Below are 7,272 nucleotides of genomic sequence, written 5' to 3' on the forward strand. Positions count from 1 at the left end.
CATGAGCCAGGTGGCTGGAACGAGGCCTGCAGGCGTGGGGGACCCGGGGTCGGGGCCCAGGTCTGAGTACTTGGGAAAAGGGGAGAGGCATAGGATCTCTTGGATCCAGCAGCCCCAAGTGACACCCTTCTGGTCACACGTTGAAGCTGTGGCTTCGTGTCTAAGTCCTGGGCCCAGCCTGCACGGGACCGCGGCCTGCCTTCCACATCAGAGGGCGACGTCTCATCACTCCCTTCTCTCCTGCAAAGTTAGAACAAAGATGTGGCTCCTTAGGGATATTCCAGCTCTGTAAGCCTAGGTTTAAGCAGAGGCTGTGACTTCACTTGGTCTATAGTGGCTCCTTGTGAAGGGGAGGGGACCTGTCACATTGGGCTGCTGGGTCCACAGTGCAGGGCTGGCTCTGCCGGAGCTTGGGCTCCTCCTTCCTAGTGAGTACAGGAGGTCGGCACAGAGCTGGCCTGCTCTGACTCATCGGGGGAGGGGCGGGTTGGGACCAGGGCAGTTACTCTATGGGATGTTTTACAGACCTGGGTGGCTGTGTATTTATGATGTCTTTATGACTCTTGTTCGTCCACACCTTCCCACCCGCCCAACAGCAGGCTCACAGTTGGGCCGGAGCCCGGCTGCGGGTGTCCTGGCACAGTCTGCTTGGGGTGAGTGGCCAGCTGGGGACTCCCATGTGCTTGTCTCCAGGTACTCTGGCCCCGGCCTGGAGCAGGCCCAGCTGGGTCTCTGCTGCCTGCCCCCTCCTCCTCCCACAGCCTAACTCAGCCCATCCCCAGACTTGCGTCCCTCTGGTGCCTTGGTGCCCCCGTCAGAAGAGGGGCCAGCTCTGCCCATATCCCCATCTGTGGTGCACCCTCCAAGGGGCAGCCTGTCCTGGCCTGTGGGTCCGAGTTGTGAGGGGAGGAGTTGGTCCTGTGGAGGCCTTACTGGGTGCAGCCAAGAATCCAGCAGAGCTGACGGGGTCAGAGTCACGGGCCCAGATGTGAGAGCAGCAGAGGGATGTTGGCAGATTGCACCCCGGGAAGCGACCAAACCAAAGAGGAGGTGGACAGGGTTGGCATGCAGCCCGCAGAGAGGAGGCCCCGAGAAGCCCAGCTCTGAACCCAGACGGCCGTTGGGGACACCAGCAGCAGGAAGCCAGCCTCCAGGCTGGAGGGAGAAAATGAATTGGGGGCTGACCGGATTTAGAAAGCCCAGCATCGATCTGGCTTCAATGTGGCTGGATGCAGGAAACAGAACACCACGCGGGAACCCTCATCTCCCTCTGTTTATGGCAGCAGCTCAGACCTCAGCCTCCAGCAAGCAGAAGCGGGTGAACTTCCCCACTGGTTCAAATGGAAACCCACCCCTGACCTAATCACTGTGGGCCAGACCAGAGCCTCTCACCCACCTGGCAGTCAGCACTCCATAGGCAGGTGGGGTGGCCTCAGGCAAGAGGAAGGGGAGCATTGAGGCTTGTCACCAGGAAGGACTGGATGCTGGACAGCAGCTCTGGGGCTTAGACCCAGCAGGCCAGACCTCAGCCTGCCCAGGCCTGTCCCTAATGGGAATCAGGCTGGGTGGGTCTCAGTTACTCCCCCTGGAGATGCCAGCTTGTTGGGAGGGGGGGCACATGGAGGAGCCCAGGCACACTCGTGCTGATATTCACGGCTCCCTACAGAATTAATTCCAAGGTCCCTGATGCACTAGAGTCTAGCCCAGTCGGGCCTGTGTCGCTCTGTCCTCTCTGGGCGTTAGCAAAAGCACAGCACAGCTAAGCCATGTGCATTCCCTTCCTGCTGTCAGCCACTGTCCCAGCTATTGAGGGGAACATGAGGGGGACTCCATTCTGAAGGGCGGCCAGCCACACCACGAGCCACAGTGACCTACAGAAGAGCTGCCTCGCCAGCTCCCAGGAGATAATTGTTCTGGCCTCAGCAATGTCGTGAGCTAGTAACCTAAACACAGCCATTTAAAAATCATACAAGTTTGGAATTCATAAGATATGTTAGAAACAAAGGTAATGAGCACTCAGGACTCCCACCCTTCCCAGTGGATTTCCTCTGCCTGACCATCGTGTCTCTTGTGGGTGTTTGCATCGGTGTATCTGCATGGTGTAGGTTCTCTGCAATGGTGCACATCCCTGCCCGCCTGCCCGTTTGTGGACCTCATGTTGGTAGCTGGAAATTTGCCCTGTTGGGAGAGGATTCACACCGTGGAAACTGGTAAATGCTACAAATCAAGGTCATGTCATTTTTGTTAGAACACCAGCACACCGCTGCACCCAACCAGTATAACTGTGAGAACTAATATAGTTGTTTAAAGCCACTATGTTTTGGGGTGGCTTGTTACACAGCAAAGAATAACAATCTCGTGGCCCAGGAAGCCCTGGCACTGGGTGGCCCCGCCCCACCCCCAGAAAATCTCCCCTTCTGCCCACCCCACCTACAGGGCCTTCCTATACCCGGACCCTCTAAGAGGGACCCTGGCTGCAGAGCACAGACGGTGACCTCTTCCCATCCCTCAGTTCAGACGCACTTCTCAGAGGGTGCTCCCTGGACACCCCGCCGCACGCAGCCCTCTGGCCGGCCGTTCTGGTGTTAGCCTGCTGGGTGTCCTTCCTGGTGCCTGCATTACCGAAAAGTAAACGTTTGCTTACTGTCTGTCTCCCCCTCCGAGAGTCCAGGGCAGGGATCTTCCCGTCTTTTTCACTGTTGTATACTTGGCCAAAACATGTGATGTGGGCAAGCATCTCATGGTTGCCGGCTGCCTGGTAGACTGGTGGTTGAGTGCACGGACAAAGACAAAGACGTCACTTTACTGGGCATCTTCCCTGAGGCACGGGGGACGCTCCTTACTGTCTCTCTGTTAAGCCTTGTGTGTGCACTTCTCATTTTTTCTCATGTGTTTGTCTTCTTCTGAAGACGGTGAGCTTGAAACCCACCAGTGTCTTCCCACTTCTCTGGCAGACCCTATGCAGCTTGCTCCCTCAGCCCCATCACAGACCCCCTCCCACTCTGGATGCGCTGATTCCTCTCCGGGGAAGGCTCTTCTCCAGACCCTTCCATGCCTGCCTCCTTGTCATGCAAGTTCAGCTCAACTATGACTTCCTCAAAGAAACCTTGGAACATGTGGCTCTCCTTGCTGTTCCCTCGCCTGAAATACTTCCCACGGTGACCTGCGTGTCTCCTTACTTCATTCGTGTGTTTGCTCAAACTCATCTGGGGGCCTTCCTAAACCATCCGTCTGGAAATAGCATGCCTCCACACTGTTCCTTCACCTTGCCCTTTTCTGAACTCCTCACTTCCTGTCTTGTATTTCTGTTGTCCGGTTCTCTGATAGGACGTAAGTGCCCGTGAGAGCGGGGATTGTGTACAGTGTCTAGAATAGCGCTTGGAATACAGTAGGCCACTTATTAAGTGAGTGAATGAATGAATGACCTGATTAAATGGCAGCCCCTCCCACTGACACACACCGTTTCCTTCACAGGAATTATGCTCTGAAGGGCTGGTCCTCCCCACACAAATAAAGCTGGGCTGGAGCAGGGATCCTGTCTCTCCTCCCCAGCTAGCCCCTACACTTAGAACATTGACCAGCACACTCAAGGCACTAGACCGTATCCATCGGCGGCTGGATAACAAAATATGCTATACCCAGACAGTCCAATAGTATTCATCCGTAAAAAGGAGCAAAGCTCTGATACATGCTGAAACATGAATGAACCTCAAAACCTTATGCTAAGTAAAAGAGAAGGCAGTCACAAAAGTCACATATTGTGTGATTCTTTTTATATCAAATGCTCAGAATAGGCCAATCCATAGAGACAGAAAGTAGTTAGTGGTTGTCAGGGAAAGGAGGATTGGGGGGGGAGGGAACTGCATGTATATGGACTAGAGGGATCCTTTGGGGGTTATGGAAATGTTTTATAACTGCATTGCAGTAAATTCAGTTTTATTTAAAATTTAATAGGGGCGCCGGGGTGGCTCAGTCCGGGGTGGCTCAGTCGGTTGAGCGTCCAGCTTTGGCTCAGGTCATGATCTCATGGTTTGTGAGTTCGAGCCCTGCATCGGGCTCTGTGCTGACAGCTCAGAGCCTGAAGCCTGTTTCAGATTCCGTGTCTCCCTCTCTCTCTGCTCCTCCCCTGCTTGTGCACTCTCTCTCTCCTTCTCAAAAATAAACATTAAAATAAAATAAAATTTAGTAAATGTAACTGTAAACTTAAAAATTGAATTGTATACATAAAATGGGTAAATTATATTGTAAGTAAATAGTACCTTAATAAAACTTAAAATTTTTTACTTAGATTAGCATTTTTTTCCCCTGCGCAGATATGCCAGCTATATATAGGCTCATTTGTATTTACATTTCGTGTCGTTACATGTTACTTGCTGATTTGTTTCTCCAGTTTCCCCCATTGGCTGCACCTTGCATAGCTGTAGTATAATCTGAAAACCAGGAAACATGTTAGCCCAAAGTTTGTACGCCTCAGGATGCAGAACTGCTCTCACCACAAAGACCTCTCCCCTGCCTCGCTGTAGCCACCCCCACCCCCACCATTCCTTGGCAACCACTAATCTGCTTTCCATCTCTATAATCATTATCATTTCACAAATGTTATGGATGCGAAAGCATGTAATAAAGTATACTTCTTTTGAGATTTTTTCCACTCAGTATGATGCCTTGGTGATTCATCTAAGTGGTTGCAATGTATCAGTCAGTAGTCCTTTTTTATTGAGGAAGAGGCCCCATGATTGGATGCACCACAGTTTAACCATTTATCCATTGTAGGATTGGTTGAATTTTGGTTGTTTCCAGTTTGAGCTTTGATTACAAATAAAATTGTGGTGAACAATAGTGTCCAGGTTTTTGTGTGGACTTAAGTTTCCTTTGTCTGAGCTAAATATCCAGGAGTGCAGTTGCTGGGTCACACAATTAAGTTATAAGGAAAATTGCCAAACCTTGGCAATTGTATTACAGAGTGTCTGTACCATTTTATAGTCCCACCAGCAATTATAGTGTATAGTGTATAGCGTGTAGTTTCTCCACATCATTGCCAGCATTTGGTACTGCTACTATTTGTTTTAGCCGCTTTGATAGATGTGTGTAGTCTTGAGGCGGTCTTAATTTGCATTTTATAATGGCTAGTGATGTTGAACATCTTTCACAAGTTTATTTACCATCTATATATCCTTGTTGGTGAAATGCCGCTTCATATATTGGCCTACCTTCTAACTGCATTTTTTTTTTAAGTTTTGGGAATTCTAATATATTCTAGGTACCAGTCCTTTATCAAATACATGGTTTGCAAATATTTTTAATTATCTGTAGTTTGTTTTTTCATCCTTTTAGTGGAATTTTTCTCAAAAAAAATGTTTTTAATTTGGGTGAGATTCAATTTATTCTTTTTGTTCTTTTGTGGATTGTGCTTTCATGGTATCATGTCTAAGAACTCTTCACCAAGCCCTTAGTCCTGAAGTTTTTCTTCTGTTTTCTTATAAAAGTTTTATAGTTTCACACATTTCTGCACGTAAGTCCATGATCATTTTGAGTTAAATTTTGCATTTGCAGATGACATGATGGTCTATGTATAAGATTCCGAGGAATTTATAGAAAAAAAAAAAAAACCTCCTAGAACTAAAAAGTGAGTTCAGCAAGTTCTCAGGATACAAGATCAACACACACAGAATTTAATCACATTCTATACACTAACAATGTGCATGTGGAAACTAAACTTTTTTTTTTTATTTTTTTTAACGTTTATTCATTTTAGAGACAGAGAGAGACAGAGCATGAATGGGGGAAGGTCAGAGAGAGAGGGAGACACAGAATCTGAAACAGGCTCCAGGCTCTGAGCTGTCAGCACAGAGCCCGATGCGGGCTCGAACTCACGGACCGCGAGATCGTGACCTGAGCTGAAGTCGGTCACCCAAACGACTGAGCCACCCAGGCACCCCGAAACTAAACTTTAAAGCAATACCATTTACAATTACTACAAAGAAAATTAAGCACTTCGGCATAAATTTAACAAAACACATACAGGAGCTGTATGCTGAAAATTACAAAATGTTGATGGAAGATATCAGAAAAGACCTAAAAAAACAGAGAGATATACCATGTTCATGGATTGAAAGCCTCAACATAGTTCCACAGCTGGGGAACCTGGCTGGCTCAGTGGGTAGAGTGTGTGACTCTTAATCTTAGGGTTGTGATTTCAAGCCCCACATTGGGTGTGAAGCCTACTTAAAGAAGAAACATAGCAAAGATGTCAATTCTCCCCAAATTGATCTATAATTTCAATGCATTTCCTATCAAACTCCCAAGATGGATTTTTATAGACATAGACAAGTTTATACTAAAATTTATGTGGAAAGGTATGATTTCCCAAATACCTAGAGCAACCATGAAAAAGAGAAAATCAGGAGGATTCCCCTACCCAGTATCAGGGCTTGCTGTAAGACTAGTGGTGGAGACCATCATGTAGGCAGAGGGATCAACAGATATCAACGGAAAAGAGCAGAGCACCCAGAAACACCCACAAAAGCAGCTAATTGATTTTTGACAAGTGTGCAAAAGCAAGTTTTTAAAAAAATATTTATTTTTGAGAGAGAGACAGAGTGCAAGCAGTGGAGGGGCAGAGAGAGAGGGAGACACAGAATCTGAAACAGGCTCCAGGCTCTAAGCTGTCCCACAGAACTGGATGCAGGGCTCAAACCCATGAACCATGAGATCATGACCTGAGCCGAAGCCTGACACTTAACGGACTGAGCCACCCAGGTATCCCTGCAAAAGCAAGTTAATGGAGGAGAGAGATTTTTTTTTTTTTCTTCAACAAACGATGCTGAAACAAAGTTTTGGGGTTTTTTTTCAATAAACGGTGCTGAAACAATTTTCCCAGAGGCAAAATGAATGAATGAATGAATGAATAGGAGAAAACCTTCATTTATACACCAACGATGTTTTTTTTGAACGGGTAAGACATTGCTATGGCTCCAAAGCAGGAGTCACTTGCATTGGCACCCGAAAGACAAATAAGTACTTGCGCGTGGGAGGTGGGGGTTCGCCGTTCGTGGGCTCTGCGGAGAGCAGTCTCAGCGCCCACCCCACCTGGCGGCTGGGCCCTTTGCCCCCTTGGGCCTCCTAGCCACGCCCCCAGGGGGGCCGGGGCGGGGTGAGGGTGACCACGCCCGCAGCCTGACAGATTGGGCGGGACAGGGCGGGGACCGGAGTCTTGGCCACGCCACTTCCGTCGGAAGTTCGTTTGTCTAGCTTCCGGTCGGAGGTTGTCTT

This window comes from Acinonyx jubatus, chromosome D3 (assembly GCF_027475565.1).
Source record: "Acinonyx jubatus isolate Ajub_Pintada_27869175 chromosome D3, VMU_Ajub_asm_v1.0, whole genome shotgun sequence".
NCBI classification, from domain to species: domain Eukaryota; kingdom Metazoa; phylum Chordata; class Mammalia; order Carnivora; family Felidae; genus Acinonyx; species Acinonyx jubatus.